This window comes from Odocoileus virginianus, unplaced genomic scaffold (genome assembly GCF_023699985.2).
Source record: "Odocoileus virginianus isolate 20LAN1187 ecotype Illinois unplaced genomic scaffold, Ovbor_1.2 Unplaced_Contig_2, whole genome shotgun sequence".
NCBI lineage: Eukaryota > Metazoa > Chordata > Mammalia > Artiodactyla > Cervidae > Odocoileus > Odocoileus virginianus.
In genome coordinates this window covers 5320899-5341375 of record NW_027224319.1, presented here as the reverse complement: position 1 = coordinate 5341375, position 20477 = coordinate 5320899, and the positions used below count along the sequence as shown (strand labels likewise).

The 20477-nt window shown below is 52.1% G+C and overlaps 1 pseudogene; it reads right to left on the bottom strand.

Moving 5' to 3' along the window:
* Nucleotides 1–7098: 7098 nt before the first annotated feature.
* Nucleotides 7099–20308, bottom strand: LOC110152299 (cathelicidin-4-like; annotated as a pseudogene).
* Nucleotides 20309–20477: the final 169 nt, after the last annotated feature.

The window sequence follows — 20477 nt, the reverse complement described above, 5'->3', positions numbered from 1 at the left end:
TTTTCAGCCTGGGCCTGATGCAAAGGTTCAACCAGGAACCTTCCCCATCTCTGCCCCTCCTCCCAGGGTGTGAGCTGGACTTGCCACAGTCCTTGTTGTTGCCTCATGGGGTTTCTGGGCAGTGGGCAGGGAGGACCCTGGGCAAGGTGAAGAAATGGTTTCTCCATCTCTCTTGATACCTTGGCCTCTCTGGGGCACATGGGAAGTGTCACAGGAAGGCTTGCTCAGGTGGGCTGTGCCCTGCAAGAGGGAAGGAGTAGACAGTGTCTACAATCTGCTTGACCTCCCTCCACTCCTCCCCAGCTCCCCCCCCGCAGTCTCCTTTCCTCTCAGTAAAACCAAAGCCCCAAGAGTTCAACTTCTTTGTTCCGGCTCTTTCCCTAACTACTGTCCCCTTCCACACCATCGCTAGGGTTTTTCCCTTGCCAGCCACTGATGGGGCCACTGACCAGTGCCTAGAGGCGGGGGCACCAGGGGTCTGGATACTAAATCCTCATAAATGTCCACCCCCGGGCCCCCCTGCGTTTCGGTTCAGGGTGCTTCACCCTCCCCAAACCAAGGCCCCCCTCAGAGGCCCCTGCTCTCCCCCCCATTTTGGGCACCTGATGCCTCTGTTTGACCTGCCTTTCACCTTGAGAAGCCCTCCCTGACCTGCAACCACACAAGGAAACTTCTCTTGGCTTGCAGAGACTTCAGGACATCCCTTCTGATTTGACCTCAGTGACTCCCTGCCCAGTGCTCCGGTTGGACCCCCGAGGGGGGTGGGGGGCAGGGGCCCACGGGAAAGGGAAAAGAGAAAACCTGGGAGAAAACGTGGGGGCCCCAGGACAGGGAGTCCTGAGACCATAAAAAGCCCATTCTAATCCATCCCCAGCAGGGAAAGACCATGTGCCCAGGAGGCCGGGGGTGGCTTGTGCACTCATTTGCCCTTGGGGCCCCTTGGGGGCTTGGAGGCTCCCTTTGGAAAGTACAGCCGGGAAATGGAGGGTGCTGGACCCTTCAGTCTTGGAGGGGAAAAGAAAAAGGGTTGGGGTTTGTGAAATCGGGGTTTCACACCCAGATATTGTCTCAGAGGCACCGGTTAAGCTTATCCTTTTCCCCCAAATAAAAGGGGGAAAGGGAGAGATTTCAATAGAAAAATAGCTAGCAATACAATGGTACGGGTGATGGAAACCCTGACCCCCTCCCCGTGCCTTCCTTTTCCTGGCACCCTTTGCCCTTTGCTCAACTTCAGACTGAAGTCCCCCGTCCATCCTTCTGGGTGCAGTGGCGTCCTCTGCCAGGTTTTAAGCGCACCTCCGTGATGCCAAGTGGAGCCCCCTTCCATGCCTCCGGATCTGGTTTTTAGTCCTCACTGCCCCGTCAGAACAGAGCTCTTCCAGGGAGACAAAACCCTACCATTGTCCTCAGCCAGGTTGCCCCCAACCCACGCCCTTTTGGGAAGTCCCATAACTTTTCACCCCCCAAAAAAATTGGGTAGGACCCGACCTGACACCCCCTCCTTTTCTCCTGCCAGCCACCCTTCCAGTCCCTGAGACTCTGGGGCAAGTGGAATGCAAACCCAGCTCTAAACAGTGCCCTGAACTCTGGGAACACCCACCAGCTCTCTGTGTAGATCAGTTGACAAGGAAAATGAGACCCACAGGTAAATCTTTCAATCAAGGACACCACCAGTCACTAGGAAAAAGGCCAGCCCGTGGGGGACCCAATCCCTCCACTACCCGATGCTTCCACCACTCGGGGGCCAGTGGGGGGCTATTTGGCCCTCCCCCTGCCCTCTGCGGGGGAAAACGGGGGAAGGGTTTGGGCAATGACCCGTGAGGGGGGAATTGGGGTGAGGGCGGGAGCATCAGGCCCCTCCTTGTCGGGGGTTTTTCCCCCTTTTCCCAAAGCCCATTCGGGTTTAAAGCAAGAGGGGGGGAGGAAAGGGTCCCCCTGGAAACCCCCATCCGGCGGGGTTTTCCCCAGGCAGGGGGTTTGATGATGCAGACAGGGGGTAGGAGGGCGCGGGAAAATTCCCAACCCCCAAAGGAACTGGGGGGGTGGGGTCCCTTAAAAAAACCAACAGAGGCTGCCCCACCCAAACCCCATACCCAGAGTATTGGGGAGGGCATCGGGAAATAAAGCTCTGAGTCGGCCTTGAGCCCAATCTTTAAAGGGGGCCCCTCGATGAGCCAAGGGTCGGGCCCCAAAATTCTCACCACCACCAAGCACAGCAAACCCCCCTCCCACCCTCCTTCCACAGGATCTGGGGCTGGGGTGAAAAGGGGTGCCCGGGGCCCCCCTTTGGGGGCCCTGAGGGGGGAAAGGGGGCCTTTGAGCTTTGCAAAAAGAAAACCCGGGTTCGGGCCCAAAGCCCCGGCGGTGAACAGACTGTGGGGGCTAGGGGGTCCCATTCTTGTGAGGGGGTTTTTTAATGGGGACAGGGGTTTGTGGGAAGAGGGAGTTGGGTCCCAAAAACCAGCCCTGTCAGCAGAGAGATGAGTGGGGGGGGTTTCTCCCCAAAAAGGGGAACTTTGGAATCCTAAGGTCCCTTTGGAAAAGAAAAACCCTTTTTTTCTTTTTTTACCAGGCCCAAAGACTTAAAAACCCCTCAAAATCTGGGGGTTTCAGCCTCCTGGATCAAAATCTTTAAAACAGGAAGTGAGTTTGAGCCCCCCCCAGACATCAATTTTTGGGGGAGGGGGGATGCGGGGCCCTTCACATGAACCCCCACACACTCCCCCCTTTTTCCGGGGTTTTGGGCCTCGTGTTCCCCCTCAATGACGGGCTTTCCCCTTTGTCGAGGTCTTCCACTCCCCATGGGTCCCCCGGGGAAGGGTAGAAAACAGCCCTTTAAAAACCCAAAAAGACCTATATATAGGGAAAAAACTTTTTAAAACACCAAAGGGAAAGAAATCAAAGATGACAAAAAAATAAAAAGGGGAAAAGAAATATCCCCTTTTTCCCACTTTGGGAAAAGAATCAATATATGAAAATGATTTAACTTTCCCCCAAAGCAATCTATAGGTTAAATGCAACCCCTATAAGTACCAACGGTATTTTTCAGAAAAACCAGAAAAAAAAATTTCCCAATTTGTTAGGGAAAAAATTAAAAAAAAAAACCTAAAAATACCCAAAAAGGGGAAAAATATTGAAAAAAAAAGAATGGAACTGGAGGAATCAAACCCCCCCTGACTTGGGTTTTATACTACAAAGTAAAAAAAGTCATCAAGACAGTAGGGCCCCCGGGCCCACAAAGACGGGAAACATGGGTAAATGGAAAAAAATAGAAACCCCAAAGAGAAAAAACCACAAACCTATGGTTACCTTATTTTGAAAAAAAAAGGAAAAAAATATACAATGGGGAAAAAAAACCAATCTTTTTAACAAGGGGGTTCGGGGGAAAATGGTAAACCACTTGTAAAATTTTTTTTGAAAAACTAGAACACTTTAAACACCATACACAAAAATAAATTCAAAATGGATTAAAGATCTGGTTTTAAAAAGACCAAAAACTATAAAACCCCTAGAGGGGAAAACTAGGCAAAACACTCTCTGATGAAAAAATCATACCCAAGACCCTCTATGACCCACCCCCCAGGTTAAGGGAAAATAAAAGCAAAAAAAAAAAAATTTTGGGACCTAATAAAAATTTAAAAAAGCTTTTGAAAAACGAAGGAAAGTATAGGCAAGGTGAAAAAACAGCCTTGGGAAGGGGGTTTTAAAAAAATAGCAATTTGAAAGAAAACGGACAAAAAATTTTTAAATCTAAAAAAATAAAAAGCAACCCCTTTTGCAGCCCCAATTCGGGGAAAAATAAGCGCCCGTTTATAATAGCCAGGACATGGAAGCAACCTAAAAGGGACCTTTCGCGACGAATGGATAAAAAAGCTTTGGGGGGTACATATCCCAAAAAAGGAAATATTGCTAAAGTTTTTAAAAAAGAATGCTTTTGAATTTTTTTTAAATGAGGGGGGGATGAAACGGAGCCTATTACACAGAGTGAATTTAAAAAAAAAATCCCAAATTTTTAATATATTAACCCCATATATATGGAATTTAGAAAAGAGGGGGTAACGATGACCCTAAAACGAGATAGTAAAAAAGAAAAAAAATGTAAAAAGAAAAGGAAAAACTTTTGGACTCAAGGGAGAAGGTGAGGGTTTTTGTTGATTTGAGAAAAATAGCATTGTTTCATATGTATTTTTTTCATATGTAAAAATAAAATCGCCAACCCAGGTTAAAATTGCATGGGGACAGAGTGCTCAGAGCTGGTGCACTAGGATGACCCTTAGGGATGGGATGGGGAGCAAGGTGGGAGGGAGGTTCAGGATGGGGGAAAAGGGGAACCCCCAAAGGCTGATCTGTAAAATGTTTTGGAAAAAACCATTTAAAAATATTTTTAAAGTATTTAGCCCCCAAAATTAAAAATTAAAAAAAAAATAAAAAAAAGGAAAAAAAAAAAAACACCCTTTCCCGGGGCTTTTCCCCGGGGTTTTGACATTAGGGGGCCCCTTTGGGAAAAAAAAAGACATCGTTTATTTGTTTAAATAAAACAAGGGTGGACTCCAGTAAAGTTTTTTTGGTTTTACCCAACTCTCCTCTCTGCAGTTCTCATTGCCTCAGCAGTACATACAGGATCAGGTGGCATGGAGTTTGGGAGGCATCAACATGCTGGCAGGAACATTCACCGTTTTGAAGCTACCAGGAGCTTAACAAGCAGCTAAAAAAAAATCCTGACCATTTTACAATTGGCTCTGGCAAGCCTGTATCACTGGTACAGACACAACAGAGCCCTAAACTTCCCTGTAGGGTTCCCTCCCACAGTGAGGAGTGATGTAGAGTGAGATGCATGAACTTTCCTGAAATCAGCCCCGCCTACTCACCAAGAGGAGACAAACCTGACAGGTAACAAAGCACACCCTCTGTGAGATCCTGCCCGCTGTCCCTCTTCGAGAAAGGAATCTGTGTCTTAACCCGGAAACAGACCTAAGACAAGTATTAGTGGAAGTAGTTTATTTGGGAGGCAATTCCAAGGAGCTCTAGCAGGGATGTAGAGACGGGAGACAGGGCAGGGCCTGAGTCAGAAGAGTACATTCAATGAAGAGGTTACTGAAGTGCACAGAACCTCAGACAGAGGTGTGATATGTCTGGGAGTGGGCTACCCCAAGGACTAAGGAAGAGGAGGTGTTTTTCCATCAAGGGCCCCCTCAAGGTTTTTTGAAGCTGCCCCCGGGGATTAAAAAACCCCCCAAAGGGGGCTTCCAGTATATCCCCTAGGGCAAAGGTCAGTTTAAAGGAAGGGGGAAGTGGACAGGACTTTAAACAGGTTTTAAAAACCCCAGGGAAACAAATGTGACCCTTGTGTGTCACTCTTTTGTCTCTCACCCTATTTTAGTGCTTTTTCACCCAGTGCAAATTTTTATACCATGTGATCCGTAAGCACAAACCCACCACTGAAATCTGGGACCAGGTAAGGAAACAGAGATGTGTCTCAATGCAACAGGAAAAGGCAAAAGGAGTGGGCTTTTCCAGAGTTAAATTTGTCAAGGGCAGGTGGAACATTCTGGACATTGAACTTTCCAGCTTAGCACTGAGACTGAACTGTGACTCTGTGAGTGTTTAATCAGGTGAGAAGCCTGGCCCCTCATGGACTGTCAGCTCCATGGGGAGCTGGGGGGAGCGCCCCACCAGCACTGCACCAAACGGGTTTCCCCAAAAGTCCGCGGGGTGTTGAAGGAGGGAAGGGGGCGGGGGGAACCCCGGGGGTTGGAGCCCTTTTGTCCTGGAGCTCCTGGGCCTGCTGCCTTCCCCCATGTCCTCCTGGAAGGAACAGGGGCCTCATGCTTCTCTGTGTTCACAGGAGTGATCTCACACACACACACAGATACACACATGCGCATAGACACACACCTATACACAGACACACACAGACACACACACACAAAGGAGGCCTCTCAGACTTAAGGACTCGTTCAGAAAGAATTTTTAAGAGGTGGGGAAAAAATTAAAAACTGGGGGCATGGGGAAAAAAGTTGTTTTCCAAAAAATTTTTTTTTCCCGTCTAGAAGTCAAAGTCAAAAAAATTGGACCTTAGGACCCTTCCGGGGGAACTCAGGATTCATTAAAATTTTTTAAAGGGTGGGAGGGTCGCCCAATCCTTCAGTTTTTTCCCAGGAAAACCTTTGGGGAAGGGGAAATTTTTGTCAGGGGGAATGGACGTGGCCCTCAGCTTTGGGTCTTGGCCGTAGTGCTAACTTGACTTTGGCCCCCCCAATGATTATCAAATCCCACGGGAAAACGGGCCCTTTGGGCCCTGGCCGTGGCCGTGGCCGGGGCCCAAAAGGGGCAATGGCCTTTTTAAATTGGCCTTTGCCCTGGCCCTTTGGGTTTAATGGAAAAAAGGGCCCTTTAAAAATTTTGGCCTGACAAACTTTCGGGGTCCGGCGGAAATCCCCCTGGACACTCTGAAAGCGGGTAAACCATGCCCAAAACAGATTTTTGTGGGGACTGTGCAAGGGTCAAGCCCAAGGGAACCCTAATTCACCCCTTTTGAACAGCCTTCTAAGGGGACACCACTAGTGTTGGACCCTTTTTTCACCCTCTGGCTGTTTTCTTTGAAGCATAGGGTTTTGTTTCCCCCTATATACAGCGACTTGTGGGGGGAAAAACTGGGGGGCCACAGGGCAGCATGGGGGGTTCCCCGGGTCACAAACCCATCCCCAGCAAAGCTTTTTTTTAAAACAGGGGATCGAGATCTTACTAAGTCGGGGTTCCCCTCAACTTCAGGCCCCAAATCAGAATCCCCTGGAGGGCCCCCTTGGGGGAAAAAACAAAAAGGCCCGGACCCCCACCCAGGTTTTGATTCAGGAAATCTCAGCCTGAGAATTTTGTCTCATGTCAGTTCCCAGGTGGTGGGCCATATTTTGAGAAAACCCCTGCTGTAAGGGATGCAGGCCAGGGCTGGAGCCGGGGTCAGGGGAGGGGGGGGCCGGGGTTTGGAGGGCTTTTTTTTTGCCCTGGTTTGGGGCCCGCGGGGGGGGGCATTGGGGCCAAAACATTTTTCCACACACTACCCCCTTGAATTCCCCCCAATTTAAGAAAGGGGCCCCTCACCTTTATTTCGTTTTGGTCAAAAATGGTCATTGGCTGGTCCAGGGGTAATTGTCCCCACACCTGCTTACCCTGGGGGGGGGGGGTTTCGGTTTAAACGGAAAAACCCCCGGGGCCCCCCCTTTTCCCCCCCTTTTTGGGGGGGGACTTTTTTTTTTTTTTCCCTTTTCCCCCCAAAAAAAAAAAAAAAAAAAAAAAAGGGGTGGGGGGGATTTATCCCTTTGGGAAAAGGCCCCCCTGGCCCCTTTGTTCCTTTAGGAAAACATTTTTTCCCGCCCCCAGCCTCCAGCCCCAAGCTCAACCCCCTTCCCTTGAAGTACACTGCTCCCGGGGGGTGCTGGCTCTCCCGGGGCACACGGTCTCCTTCACCCTGAACTCACGGCTTTTTGGGGCACTGTGGTCCTCCAAACCCGGTTCAAAGTCAAAGTGGGGGGGACTGGACTCGGGCTCAAAGTTTCCTTTCTTGACCCCGTTCCCCCGCCCCCACCCAGGGCGGCAACCTCTCCAAACCCCCCACGTGTCCCGGCCCCGGGTTTTGGGTTTCTGGGGGGCCCGGGGAGGGGACAGGGGCCCGTCCCGGCCCCCACGGGCCCCCCACCCGAGCAGGAGCGGACCGCAGGCGCGCTGAGGGCCCGCGCTTTAGGGCAGCGCCTCCCCCGGGGGAAAAGGGGCTGGGGGAGGTTCCCGGGCCCCTTTTCAGGGAGAGCGCCTTTTTACCTGGGGAAAACCTTTCCCGGGCTGGGCAGAGGCCCCCCCTGGCAGGGGGGGAAACCGGGTGCAGAGGGGGGTTCAGCAGGGACTCCCCTAAAAGAGCCTGTGACCCCCTTTGAAACCCTGGAAACTCCCGGAAAACCCGGGAGCAGGTGTGAGGGGGGCCCCGTTCCCTCGCAGAGATGCTAAGGCCCGGGAAACCTGGGGCCCGGGGGGGACCCCGGGGCTGGGAAGGTTTTTTTTGGAAAAAGGGGGGGAAGGCCCCCCAAAAGGGCAAAATTTCTTCCGACGGAAAAACAGCCTGGGGGGAAGGGGGAACCCGCGTGGCCAAGGCCCGGCAGGGAAGGGCCCAACCCCAGTCCCCCCCCCAACTCACGTCCTTGGAAAGGCGGGGGCTTCTGCTCCCGGAGGCGGGGAGAGATTTGCTTCTGAGGGGCCCCCATTAAAACTTTACCCACAGCACGAAGCACGGCCCCCCCTCCCTGTAGCTGAGGGCTGGGCCCTGGCTGAGGGGCCCAAGGGACTAGTCCCCAGCAAAAGTAGGGCCCCAGTGACCACTGTCCCAGGGAGGAAAGGTAGGCCCCCTTGGGGGCTCCATGGTCCCCAGTTTTGCCCCTCCCCCCTGAGGGACCCCTTTTATTTTTGGGGCCCGGGCCTGATGCAAAGGTTAACCCGGAACCTTTTCCCCCTCTCTGCCCCCCTCCCCGGGTGGGGAGCTGGGGCTTGCCCCAGTCCTTTTGGGTTTTTGCCTCATGGGGGTTTTTGGGGATTTGGGAGGGAGGACCTGGGGAAGGTGGAAAAAAAAAAGGTTTCTCCATCTCTCTTGATACCTTGGGTTCTGGGGGGACATTTGGGGAAATTTTTCCCAGGAAGGCTTGCTCAGGTGGGCTGTGCCCTGCAAGAGGGAAGGAGTAGACAGTGTCTACATCCGCTCTGACCTCCCTCCACTCCTGCCCAGCTCCTCCCGCAGTCTCCTTTCCTCTCAGTGAAGCCACAAGCCCCAGAGTTCAACTTCTTTGTGTCCAGGCTCTTCCCTAACTACTGTCCACCTTTCCACACCATCGTCTAGGGCTCCTGCCAGCCACTGATGTGGCCACTGACCCCGCTTTCCTTGAAAGGAGGGGGGCCCCGGGTTGGATACTTTATCCTCATCTTTTTTCCACACCCCGGGGCCCCGCAGTTTTCAGGGGTCAGGGGCCCCACCCACCCCAACCACAGGGGCCCCCTCCCGGAGCCTCCCGCTCTTTCCCCCCATCTCTGCAACCCGATGCCTCTGTTTTGACCTCCTTTCCCTTTAGAAGCCCCCCCCCCGAAACCCGGGAACCACACAAAAGGGGGAAAATTCTCTTGGCTTGAGAGATTCCGGGGCCCTTCCCCTTTTGATTTTTACCCCTGGGGGCTTCCCGGGTTGGGCAAGGGTGGGGGGGTTTGGGGGGGGGGCCCACCCCCCGGGAGGACCCCCCCCCCCCCCCCCCCCCCCCCCCGGGGAAACCCCCCCCCCCCCCCCCCCCGAAACCCCCCCTGAAGCCCCCCTTTAATCCCATCACCCGTTAGTAATCCCCCCCCCCCCCCCCCCTTCCCCCAATCCCCATGTCCCCAGGGGCCCCCCCCCCCCCCCCCGGGGGGGTCCCTGAATCAGTTGCCCCCCCCGTGGGACCCCCCCCCCCCCCTTTGGGGGGTTGGTCCCGGCGTTGGAAAAGGGGGGCAGCCTTGGGAAAGGGCCCGGGGGTGGTTGCCCCCCCACTCAGCCTTGGGAAGGGAAAAAAAAGTGGGGGGTTTTTTGAAACCTGGTTTTTCACAGCCCCGATATTGCCTCAGGGGGCCCTTTGGTTTAAAACTGTATCCTCTTCCCAAAGGGAAAAGGAGGGGAAAGGGGGATGATTGCAAAGGAAAAAAAGTAGCAAAACACTTGGTTTTTGGGTGACTGGAAACCTGGGCAACCCCCCCGTTCCTTCCTTTCCTGTGCACCTTTGCCTTTGCTCAGGTTCAGACAAGTCCCCTGTCCATCCCCCTTTTGGATTTCGTGGCATTTTTCCTTTGCCCCGGTTTTAAAGCTGCCTCCTGTGGTGCCAAGTGTGAGCCTTCCATGCCTCCCGGGTCCTGGGTTTTTCCTCCCCTGCCTGGGGCAGAACAGAGCTCTTCTCAGGGAGGGGACACCATCCCTTTTTTCCCCCGCCAGGTTTTCCCCCCAAATCCACAAACCCCCTTTTTTGGGAAGTACATACACTTTTTTTACCCCCCAAAAAATTGGGTTTGGAGCCCTGATCCTGCAAACACCCCCTCCTTTTCTCCTGCCAGCCAAACCCCTTCCCGTCCCGAGACCCCGGGGGAAGTGGAAAGCAAACCCCGCTCCAAACAGTCCCTGAAATCTGGGAACACCCCCCGGGTCTCTGTGTAGATCAGTTGCCAAAGGAAAAGGAAAAAGGGCCCCAAAGGGAAATCTTTCAATCAAAAGGGCACCACCAGTCCTAGGGGGAAAAAGGCAGACCCAGTGGGGGACCCAATTTCCCCCCATGACCCGCAAGCTGTCCCCCAACCCGGGGGCCAGTGGAGGGCTTAAATTTTGGGCCCCCCCTTTCCCGCCCCCCTGCAGGGGAAAAAAAAGGGGAAGGGTTGCAATGAGCTGGTTTAGGGGGGGCTTGGGTTTAGGGTTTTTGGGTTTAGGACCCTCTCTCTGCTCGGGTTTTTCTTCCTTTCCCTTCCCCCTGACCATTCAGGGGAAGCAAAAGTTGGGGGGGCCCAAGTCCTCCTGGGGAAAAATCCCCCATCCAAAGGGTGGGATTTCCCAGGGGAGGGGGTTTTTTTGATGCGATTTAGTGGTAGGAGGGCCCGGCAGCATCCCCCTCCAGGAAAAACTTGGGGGGGGGGGGGGGGGTGCCTAAAACCCAAAAGAGGCTCACCCGCCAAAACCCCTAGCCAGAGTATTGGAGGGCATCAGGGGTGATTTCTCTGGTCAGCCTTTTAGCCCCAAAAAAACATTTCAAAGGGGGAGATGGGGCCAAGTAAGCTCCCAAAAATCACCACCACCAAGCACAGGGAAACCTCCCCACCGCTCCTCTCCACAGGAAACTGGGGCTTTTTTGTGACAAAGGGGACCCCGGGGGCCCCCCCCTTGGGGTGGCCGGGGGGAAGGTGCCCCAGGCTTTGCAGAAAGAGGGAACCCGGTTAGGCCAAAAACCCCAGGGGGAAATGAACAGATGTGGGGGGGGGATGGGTTTCCATTCTTGGGGAGTGGGTTTTTACTGGGGACAGGGGGTTTTTTAGAGAGGGCAAACTGGGGTCCCAAGCCCGGGCCTGTCGCAAATGACTGAGGGGGGTTTTTCTTCCCCAGGAAAAGGGCCCCGGTTTTTTGGGTACATCAAAAAGGCCCAAAAACCCCCCTCATTTTTTTATACCAGGGGCAAAAAAATTTGCCCAAACCCCCAGGGATCTCAGGGTCAGCCTTTCCCGGGGGAACCCCGACCTTCAAAACAGGGGAAATGAGGGGTGAACCTGTCTTTGCATCAAAATTTGGGAAAGGGTGGAGGGAAAAACAGGGCCCCTTTACAGAAACCCACCACTCCTCCCCCTTTTTCCCGGGGGGGCCTTGTGTTCCCCCCCCACTGACTGGCATGTTTATTGGGGTGTCTTCCATCTGTCCCTTTAGTGCCCTTTTTGGGGGGGGAAGGTAAAAAGAACACTCCCCCCAGGGAAACTTTCCCCCCGGTTTTGCCAAACTACTATGCACTTTTGAATACACAAAAAGGGAAAACCCCGAACTGTACAAAAAAAAAAATCTTCACGAACCCCCCAAAAATCACAATGCTGTGATCCCCGACCTAGAGTCAGACCAGATTTAAAAAAAAAATGGTGTGAAAACCCTGGAAAGAGCCCCGACATTTTGGAATGTGAAAGGCAAAATGGGCCTTTAGAAAGCATCCCATGAGCAAAGCTAGGGAAAGTGATGGAAAATTTTGTTTAAACCATTTTTTAAATCCGGGAAAAATGATGCTTTTTGAAAGTGCTTCATAAATTTTTCCCTTTAAAATTTGGGAAAAACTCAAAAAGTGGGCCAGGCCCGGAAAGCCAGGTTTTTTATTCCAATTTCCCCAAAGAAAGGCAAAAACCCCCAAAAAATGCTCACAAAAATTTTTCGCACAAAATTTCACTTTATCTCCACGCTAAATAAAAAAAGCTCAAAATTTCCAAGCCAGGCTTTCAAACAATACATGAACCGGGGGGGAAACTTCCAGATGGGTTTAAAACTGGGGTTTTAAAAAAAAAGGCCCGAGGGAAACCCGAGGGTTTAAAAAATTTCCAATATCCCCCTGGGGTCATGGGGAAAAAACAAGAGGGGTTCCAAAAAAAAAAAAAAAAAAACTTCTAATTTTTTGCTTTTTTTGAATATGCCCCAAAACCTTTTTACTGGTGGGGGACCACAATAAAAATTTTGGGAATTTTTTTGAAAGAAAAAGGGTGGGGGAATTTTCCCGGGCACCTGACCCCGCCCCTTGGGAAAACCCGTAGGGAGGGGCCAAAAGGAAAGCGCAGGGTTGAACTGGACATGGGGAAAAACAAGGGCTGGTTCCCAAAAAAAGGAAAAAAAGGGTATGTCCCAAAGGGTGTATAAAGGGCACCCCCGGTTATTTAAAATTATAGCAGAGGACATCATGAGAAAAAGCTGGGTTGGAAAAAAATACAAGCTGGAATCACGATTGCCGGGGGGGAAAAAAAAAAAATCAAAAACCTCAGATACGAAAATTTACAACCACCCTTATGGCCAAAAAGGGGTGAAAAGGGAAAATGAAAAACCTCTTGATTGGGGAAAATGGAAAAAAGGGGGGAGGGGTGAAAAAAATTGGTTTTTTTTTAAAACTTAACTTTTAGCCAAAAATAAGATCATGGCTTGTGGTCCCAATTTACCTCATGGGAAATAGATGGGGGGGGGGGGGGGACAGGGAAACAGTGTTTAGACTTTTTTTTTTGTGGGGGTCCAAAAAAACACTGCCCGGGGGTGCCCGCAGCCATTGAAATTAAAAGAGGCTTTTCTCCTTGGAAAGGGGGAAAATTTGGGCCAAATTAGATTGCATTTTTAAAATCGAGACATTTCTTTTCCAACAAAGGTCCCAATTTGGGGGAAAGGGTTTTGGTTTTTTCCAGGGTCATGTATGGATTGAGAGTTGGACTTGGGTTTTAAAAGGGAAAACTGGGGCGCCGAAAAAAAAAAAAAAAAGTTTTCTTTTTAAATTGGTGTTGGAGAAGGGGGCTCTTTGGGGGAGTCCCCCTTGGATGCAAGGGAAAACCAACCCCGTCCATCCTAAAGGAGGTCAGTCCTGGGGGTTTTTTCATTTGGAAAAAAAAGACTGATGCTGAAGCTGAAACTCCAGTACTTTGGCCACCTCATGCGAAGAGTTGACTCATTGGAAAAGACCCTGATGCTGGAAGGGATTGGGGGCAGGAGGAGGAGGGGATGACAGAGGATGAGATGGCTGGATGGCATCACCGACTCGATGGGCATGAGTTTGAGTCAACTCCGGGAGTTGGTGATGGACAGGGAGGCCTGGCATGCTGCGATTCATGGGGTTGCAAAGAGTCGGACACGACTGAGCGATTGAACTGAACTGAACTGATGCACTTTGGAAAGACAGATAGGACCAACTCCTGGGGAGAATGATGGACTGGAAATCAGAATGTAATCTCCTCCATTTCTCATGAATCTACCTTTCCTCTGATCCCAGGTCCAACCTCAATAGATCCAGGTGGCACTTGCTTTTCTTATTTCCAAAAAACAATTTGGAAGCCAGAAAAAATTAAACCAGAAAAAAAGAAAGAAAAAGACAGGACTTCCCTAGTGATGCAGTGGTAAATAATCCACGCATCAATGCAGGAGACACGGTTTCGATCCCTTGTCCAGGAAAGTCCCACATGCCGTGGGACAGCTAAGCCTGTGGGCCCCAACTCCTGATCCTGTGCTGGAGAGCCCACGTGCTGCAACTAGTGAAGCCTGCATGCCTAGAGCCGGTGCCCTGCAACGAGAGAAGCCACCTCAATGAGGAGTCTGCATACCACAACTAGAGATTAGCCCCCATTCGCTGCAACTAGACAAAGCTGTAGCCCTGAAGACCCGGCACAGCCCAAATAAATAAATAATTTAAGTTTTTTAAAAGGAAAGAAAAAGTAAAAACAGAACAAAGTAATTTGGAGATTTTAAAAGCACTTTTCAGACTGCTCACCACAAGCAAAGAACCACTGATCATGTCTCCGGCAGCAAACTGCCTCCCGAGGGGGAACCTCTTTTCAGATACTGACCTTGATTAAAAACAACACACAAGGAAGGAGCCTGGGCAGGAGGGATTGTGGATTGGATGGGGATGGAGACTGGGAGAACTGATGAGTGGCAGGGATGGGGTGGGCTAGAACTGTGTTTGGTGAGAGCCATGTGGGCACAGAACAGATCCCCCTGACTGTCCCTGAAGCTGCTGAAGCAGGGGGCTCCCTCCACGGCTCCTTGCGGCCATGGTCACCTGTTTGCCCATGGGTGAGCTCATCGAAGTGGGTTTTCCTCCAGTGGCACCAGTTTCCTTCCAGTGAGTGAGGTGCCTGGGGTCCATCCTATCACCAGTGCAACAACCCTAACATGAGTCTCTGGGATGGTCATGGTGAAAACACTGAGAGGAGAGTGGGGCCCCTTGTGTCCTGCCCCACAACTAGTCTCCCACAGCCATGTTGTCTATGGAACCTGGAGACCTGAGCCCAGGAATGGGACCTGTGTGTGTGGTCCTTCAGAGTACAAAGGGCTTCTGTGAATCCACCTCCTCCAAGCTCAGAGCATTCTTTTGTAAAAAAAATATAATTAATACTGCTGTGTGTGATATATGGGCTGCCCAGGTGGCTGAGTAGTAAAGAATCCACCTGACAAGCAGAAGATTTGCGTTTGATCCCTAGGTCAGGAAGATCCCCTGGAGGAAGAAATGGCAACCCACTCCAGTATCCCTACCTGGAGAATCCCGTGGACAGGAACCTTGTGGACTACAGTCCATGGGGTCCTAAAGAGTCGGACATGATGCAGTGAGTAAACAGCAGCAGCAGCGTTGGCTCCCTAAGAGTTGTTTTTTAATTTTTTTTATTTTTGGTACACCGGGCCTTCATTGCTGAGCACGGGCTTTCTCTAGCTGTGGCGAGCGGGGCCCACTCTCTAGTTGCAGTGTGCAGGCTTCTGATCTCAGTGGCTTTCCTGTTGCGGACCACAGGCTCTAGGGCAGGGGGCTCAGTGGTTGTGCTGCATGGACTTAGCTGCTCTGTGGCATGTGGAATCTTCCCGAACCAGAAATCGAACCGGTGTCCCCTGCATTGGCAAGCACATTCTTAACCACTGGACCACCAGGGAAGTCCTCACAGCACTCTTGTCAGGAGGCAGGGCAGGGCAGAGCTCTGGCTCTTGAGTAAGTTTTTCCCGGTCCGATATGGGGCCTCCTACTTCTCTCTCAGATGACCCTCAGGCCGCCTCTGCCTGGCCCCCATCACTACCCCGGTCAGCCCTGCATCGCTCCTGCAGCCCACTGCTTTAAGAGGCCTGGAGACTCAGCTTTTTGACTTGCAGCACAATGAGCATTGACAGGCTGCTCTGGGGGTCCCTTTCGGCGTGTGCCAACTCCCACTCTCTTTCTTCCCTTCCTGGGCTGTCCCCTGTCCTCTGGACGCTCAAGACTATGGATGAAGACAACACATAAAAGTTGGGTAAGTATGTGCTGTGGCCAGCACAGCGGGTAGGGATCGAAAGTGGGTCAACGCACAGTTTGGAAAAAATAAACTACAGACAGAATTAAATTTTTAAAGATGGGACCAGGGGACTCAAGACCTCAAGGATCAAGAACCCTGCTGACCAATTCCATATTGCTTTTATTGAGCTCTTGGTATGCAGAAAGTGTCTGGTTTTTTAGATAACATAAGTTTCTCATGTTCCCAGTCATGTCTCCAGTTAATGATTTTCTTTGGAACTTCTGTGTTATTTTCTGTACAAAGGGCTCCAGACGGCTGGAAGCAAAGATCCCCACAGGAACACCAGAGAAACCATCAGTGCTTGTGCAAGCAGCATTCTAACTTGTGGTGACCCAATGTTCCTAAGTCTGCACCTTTCAATTTCCCACTGCTTATGCAGGACTCACTGACCTCAGCTTATCAGCCCAGGTACTCTGGTTATTTTTAGCTATATTTCTTGTTGTGTGCTCAAGGCTTCAAAAAGACATCTGGATGTTTTCCCACAAGGATGGAGTGAAACCAGTTGCTCTGAGAATGACTTCCAGTGTCTCCTTTAAGTGCTGTGGGAAGTGTGGAGACACCACTGGCCAGGGCCAGCTACATAACTTGCAAGATGAAAATACATGTCCCTTGAATCAAAAATTATTAAGAAATTCAAACTCACAGAAGTCAGAGAGATTAGGAGAAAGGGAAGGCCTCCACTGGCCATTGCTGCCTTTGAAGATGGAGAAAGGTGAGCAAAGGCCTTGTTACAGCTTCTAGGAATGGAGACCAACCCCAGCCAACAGCACGCAAGGGATTCACGGTCTTGGTCCTACAAGCACAAAGGGCCAAATTCTGCCATCAACCTGAACGAGCTTGAAAGCAGTTCTCCTCTAGAGGCTATTGAAAGGAATCCAGCCTTATCAGCATCTTGACTGGCCCTGTGAACACAAAGCAGAGACACCCATCATAGCTCCTAGCACCTGACCTACAGAGCTGAGCCACCAGGGTGAAATTTATCTTCACGTGCCTAAGAGGAAATGCATGTTGGCTCAAGGAAACCTCTCAGAGCAATGATGACATCACAGAATGGAGTGAGGTCAGGAAGAGGAGCAGTCACCAAACTCAACCATAAAGACAGTGGGGAAGGACTGCTCCTGTCGCAAGATGCTGGTCATCGGCAACAGCGGACTCCAGCCGTATGTTCTAGTACCACCTCTCTTCCCTGCAGTCTTCACTGCCTCAGCAGCACAGGCAGGAGCGGATGGCATGGAACTTGGGAGGCATCAACCTGTCAGCAGGAACAGCCACCAACTTCAAGCGACCAAGAGTTTAACAACTAGCTCAAAAAAAGAAATCCTGACCATTTAACCTGTAGCTCTGGCAAGTCTGAATCCTCCAGCATAGACACAGCACAGCCCTGAGTTTCCCTGTGGCATTCATCTCAGAATGCTGGATGAAGTAGAGTGATGTAGCGTGAGAAGCATGAGGTTCCTACAACCTGCCTGAAATCAGCCCCACGTGCTCACCAAGAGGAGCCAAGCCTGACAGGTAGCAGAGTAAATGCTCTGTGAGATTCTGCCCTCTGTCCCCCTCAGAGAAGGGAATTTGTGTCTTGGTTCAGGTTGGCTCCAAGGCAGACCTAAGACAAGCATTTAGTGGAAGTATCGTGTTGGCCAAAAAGTTGTTCGGGATTTGGCGTAAGATATTACTTTTTGGCTAACCCAGCATTTTGTTTGGGAGATGATTCCAGAAAGCACCAGCAGGAGTGTAGAGAGGAGAGACAGGGCAGGACTTAAGTCAAAGAGGATGTGTTTCAATGAAGAGGTTACAGAAATGGGAGACAGGGGCTCAACCCAGCTGTGGACATCAGGGAGTGGTGTGACAGGTCTGGAAACCGGCCACCCAAGGCTTGAGGAAGAGGAGGTGTTTTTCCACCAAGTCCCTGCAATGGTTGATTCAAGTTGCTTCCTGGATCCAACAGCCCCCAGCCCCAAACCAGTGCTTCCAGTCTGCCCCAGAGCAAAGATGGGCTAGAGAATAAGGAGTGGGCGGGGCATGGACAGTGTCTGAAACACCCAGGCAAACAGTGATGTGACCTGTGTGTCACTCTGTGTGTCTCTCACCCTCATGCAGTGCCCTTCACCCCAAAGAGCAGGATGCTTGTATTTAATGGTGCAAATTTTTGTGTCATGTGATCCCTAAACACAAGCCCACCGCTGAAATCTGGGACCCAGCTGAAGAAATGATAGTGTGTCTCAAAACCACAGGAAAAGCCAGGAGGGGCAGGCTATTCCAGAATTAAGATTGTCAAGGGCAAGAGGAACGTTTAGGGCATTATACTTGCATGCTCAACACTAAGACTGAATTGCACCTCTGTGAGTGTTTAACAAGGTGAGAAGCCTGGCCCCTCGTGGACTGTCAGATCCACATCAGCAGGAACAGCATTCCCACCAGCACTGCACACACAGCAGGTCTCCTTACATCCTGTTGGTTGTTGGAGGAGGAGGGCAGGGGCAGGGGAAGGGCTTGGGAGGGACCCGAGGGTGGAGACGCTGCCCTGGACCTCCTGGCGCTGCTGCCTCCCTCTGTGCCCTCCTGGAAGGAACAGGGGCCTCACGCTTCTCTGTGTTCACAGGAGTGATCTCACAGACGTACATAGACACACATAGACACACACACAAATAGACACACACATACACATAGCTACACACACACACACACAGAGGAGGCCTCTCAGAGTTAAGGACTCAGTCTCAGTAAGTGGGAGAAAGGGAAATAATTGAAATTGAAGCCTAGAGGAAGCTGATTTCACAAGAATTTATTTTTCACCATCCAGAAGTCTGAGAAGAACAAATCAGATCTTTAAAATGCTTCCCCAGGCTCGGGATTCACCAAAAGCCATTAATAGGTATGATAGCCAGTTCTTCACCATTTTCCGGGGAACCTTGACAGGAACCATGACAATGGCCTTGGCCTTGGCCTGTGAGGAGGCTGAGGTTTGGGAAGCTGAGGTCTTTTAGCCCTGACACTCTGAAGCTGTGAACCACAGTGGAAGAGATTACTTGTGGGACTGGGCAAGGGTCAACAGAAGACCACTCTCTCCCCACCTGAACAACCCCCAAACTGGGACACCAAAGGAACTTTGGCCCCAGCTCATCCTCTGGCGGTGATCTTTGGAGCATGTGGTTGAATCCTTAAACCCACAACATATGGGGAAACTGATCCCAGAGATGACAAGGAGCTTCCAAATGTCACAAGCCCATCTGGGCAAAGATGGACTGGTGCATGACCTCAAGACCATGACTCGAGTCAGGGTGTCACAACTTCAGCACTGTCAGAATCCCCTGGAGGCCTTGTGAAAATACAAATGCCTGGGCCCCACCCCAAAGTCTGATTCACGAGATCTCAGTAGGGCTGAGAATCTGCTTTACTGTCAGTTCCTGGGTGAGGACCCCTTTAGACAGCCACTTCTCTAAAGGATACAGAGCTGGGGCTGGAGACCTGGGGATTGGGGAGGGTGGGTCTGGGTAGGAGGGTCTTTTCTCTGCCCTGGATGGGGCATCAGGTCATTGGTCCAAAGGCTGTTCCACAACTTACCCTGTTAGCATCTGCACAACACAGAAGGGGCCACTCATCTCACTACAGTTAAGGTCAAACTGGTCATCAGACCGGTCCAGGCTGGCTGTCCCCACACACTATTTCACCAGCTGTAAGGGGAGTTTCCAGGTCAAACTGGAACCCCTGGGGCCATAACCTTCCAGCCTCAGCCAACCTCACCCCTCAGGGGCTGGAAATCTTCCCTGAAGGCCCCTGCTTAGCTTGTGCTGAGAAGCATTTATCCCAGCCCCCAGGCTCACCCCATTCTCCTTGAAGTCACACTGCTCCGGGGGCTGCTGGCTCGTCCTGGGGCACACGGTCTCCTTCACCCTGAAGCTCACAGGCTTTCGAGCACTGTGGTCCTCCACCTGGTCAAAGATCAAAGTGGGGAGACTGGACTCGGGCTCATGTTTCCTTCTCTGACCTGTCTCCCTGCCCCCACCCAGACGGCAGCCTCTCCAGCCCCCTGCGTGTCCGGCCCTGGGCTTCGTGCTGGGAGCCCAGGGGAGAGGACAGAGCCCGTCCCCGGCCTCACGGGCTCACAGAGAGCAGGAGCGGACCGCACGGCAGCGCTGAGGGCAGCACCTCCCCACAGAGGGGCTGGGGGAGGTCAGGGCCACCTGCAGGGAGAGCGCTTGTACCTGGAACCTCCAGGCTGACAGAGGCCTCCCTGGCAGGGAGACACCGCGGTGCAGAGGGGGCTTCAGCAGGGACGTCCCCTCACAGAGCCTGTGACCCCCTTCGATCCCTGGAGCTCCCGGAAGTCCTGGGAGCCAGGTGTGCAGGGCGCCTGTTCCCACAGCAGAGATGCTAAGGCAGGAAGCCTGGGGCTGGGAGGGGACCCAGGTCTGGGAAGGTTTCCTGGAAGATGTGGGAGCCACCTAGAGGGAGAAGTGCCTTCCTGACCGGAGGTACAACCTGAGCGAAGGGAGGGATAATATGACCAAGGCTGGGGGGAGATGGCTCAGCCCCCTCCCCAACTCACATCCCTGGGAGGTGAGTCTAGCTCCAGGAGGCAGTAGAGATTAGCTTCTGTGGACCCATCACTGATGCGATCCACAGCGCGAAGCACAGCCTCCCTGTAGCTGAGGGCCTGGGCACAGGCCGAGGGCACCACTAGTCTCAGCCGCAGTAGCCACAGTGACCACCGTCCCAGGGAGAGGCTGGCCCTCTGGGTCTCCATGGTCCCCAGCCTGCCTCCTCCCAGCCCGAGGGACCCTCCTTTTATGCTCAGCCTGGGCCCTGATGCAAAGGTTCAACCAGGAGCCTTCCTGACCCGCCCCATCCCTGCCCTCCTCCCAGGGTGTAAGATTGAATTGCCTCAGCCCCTGCTGAGGGGATTTCCCCTGCTT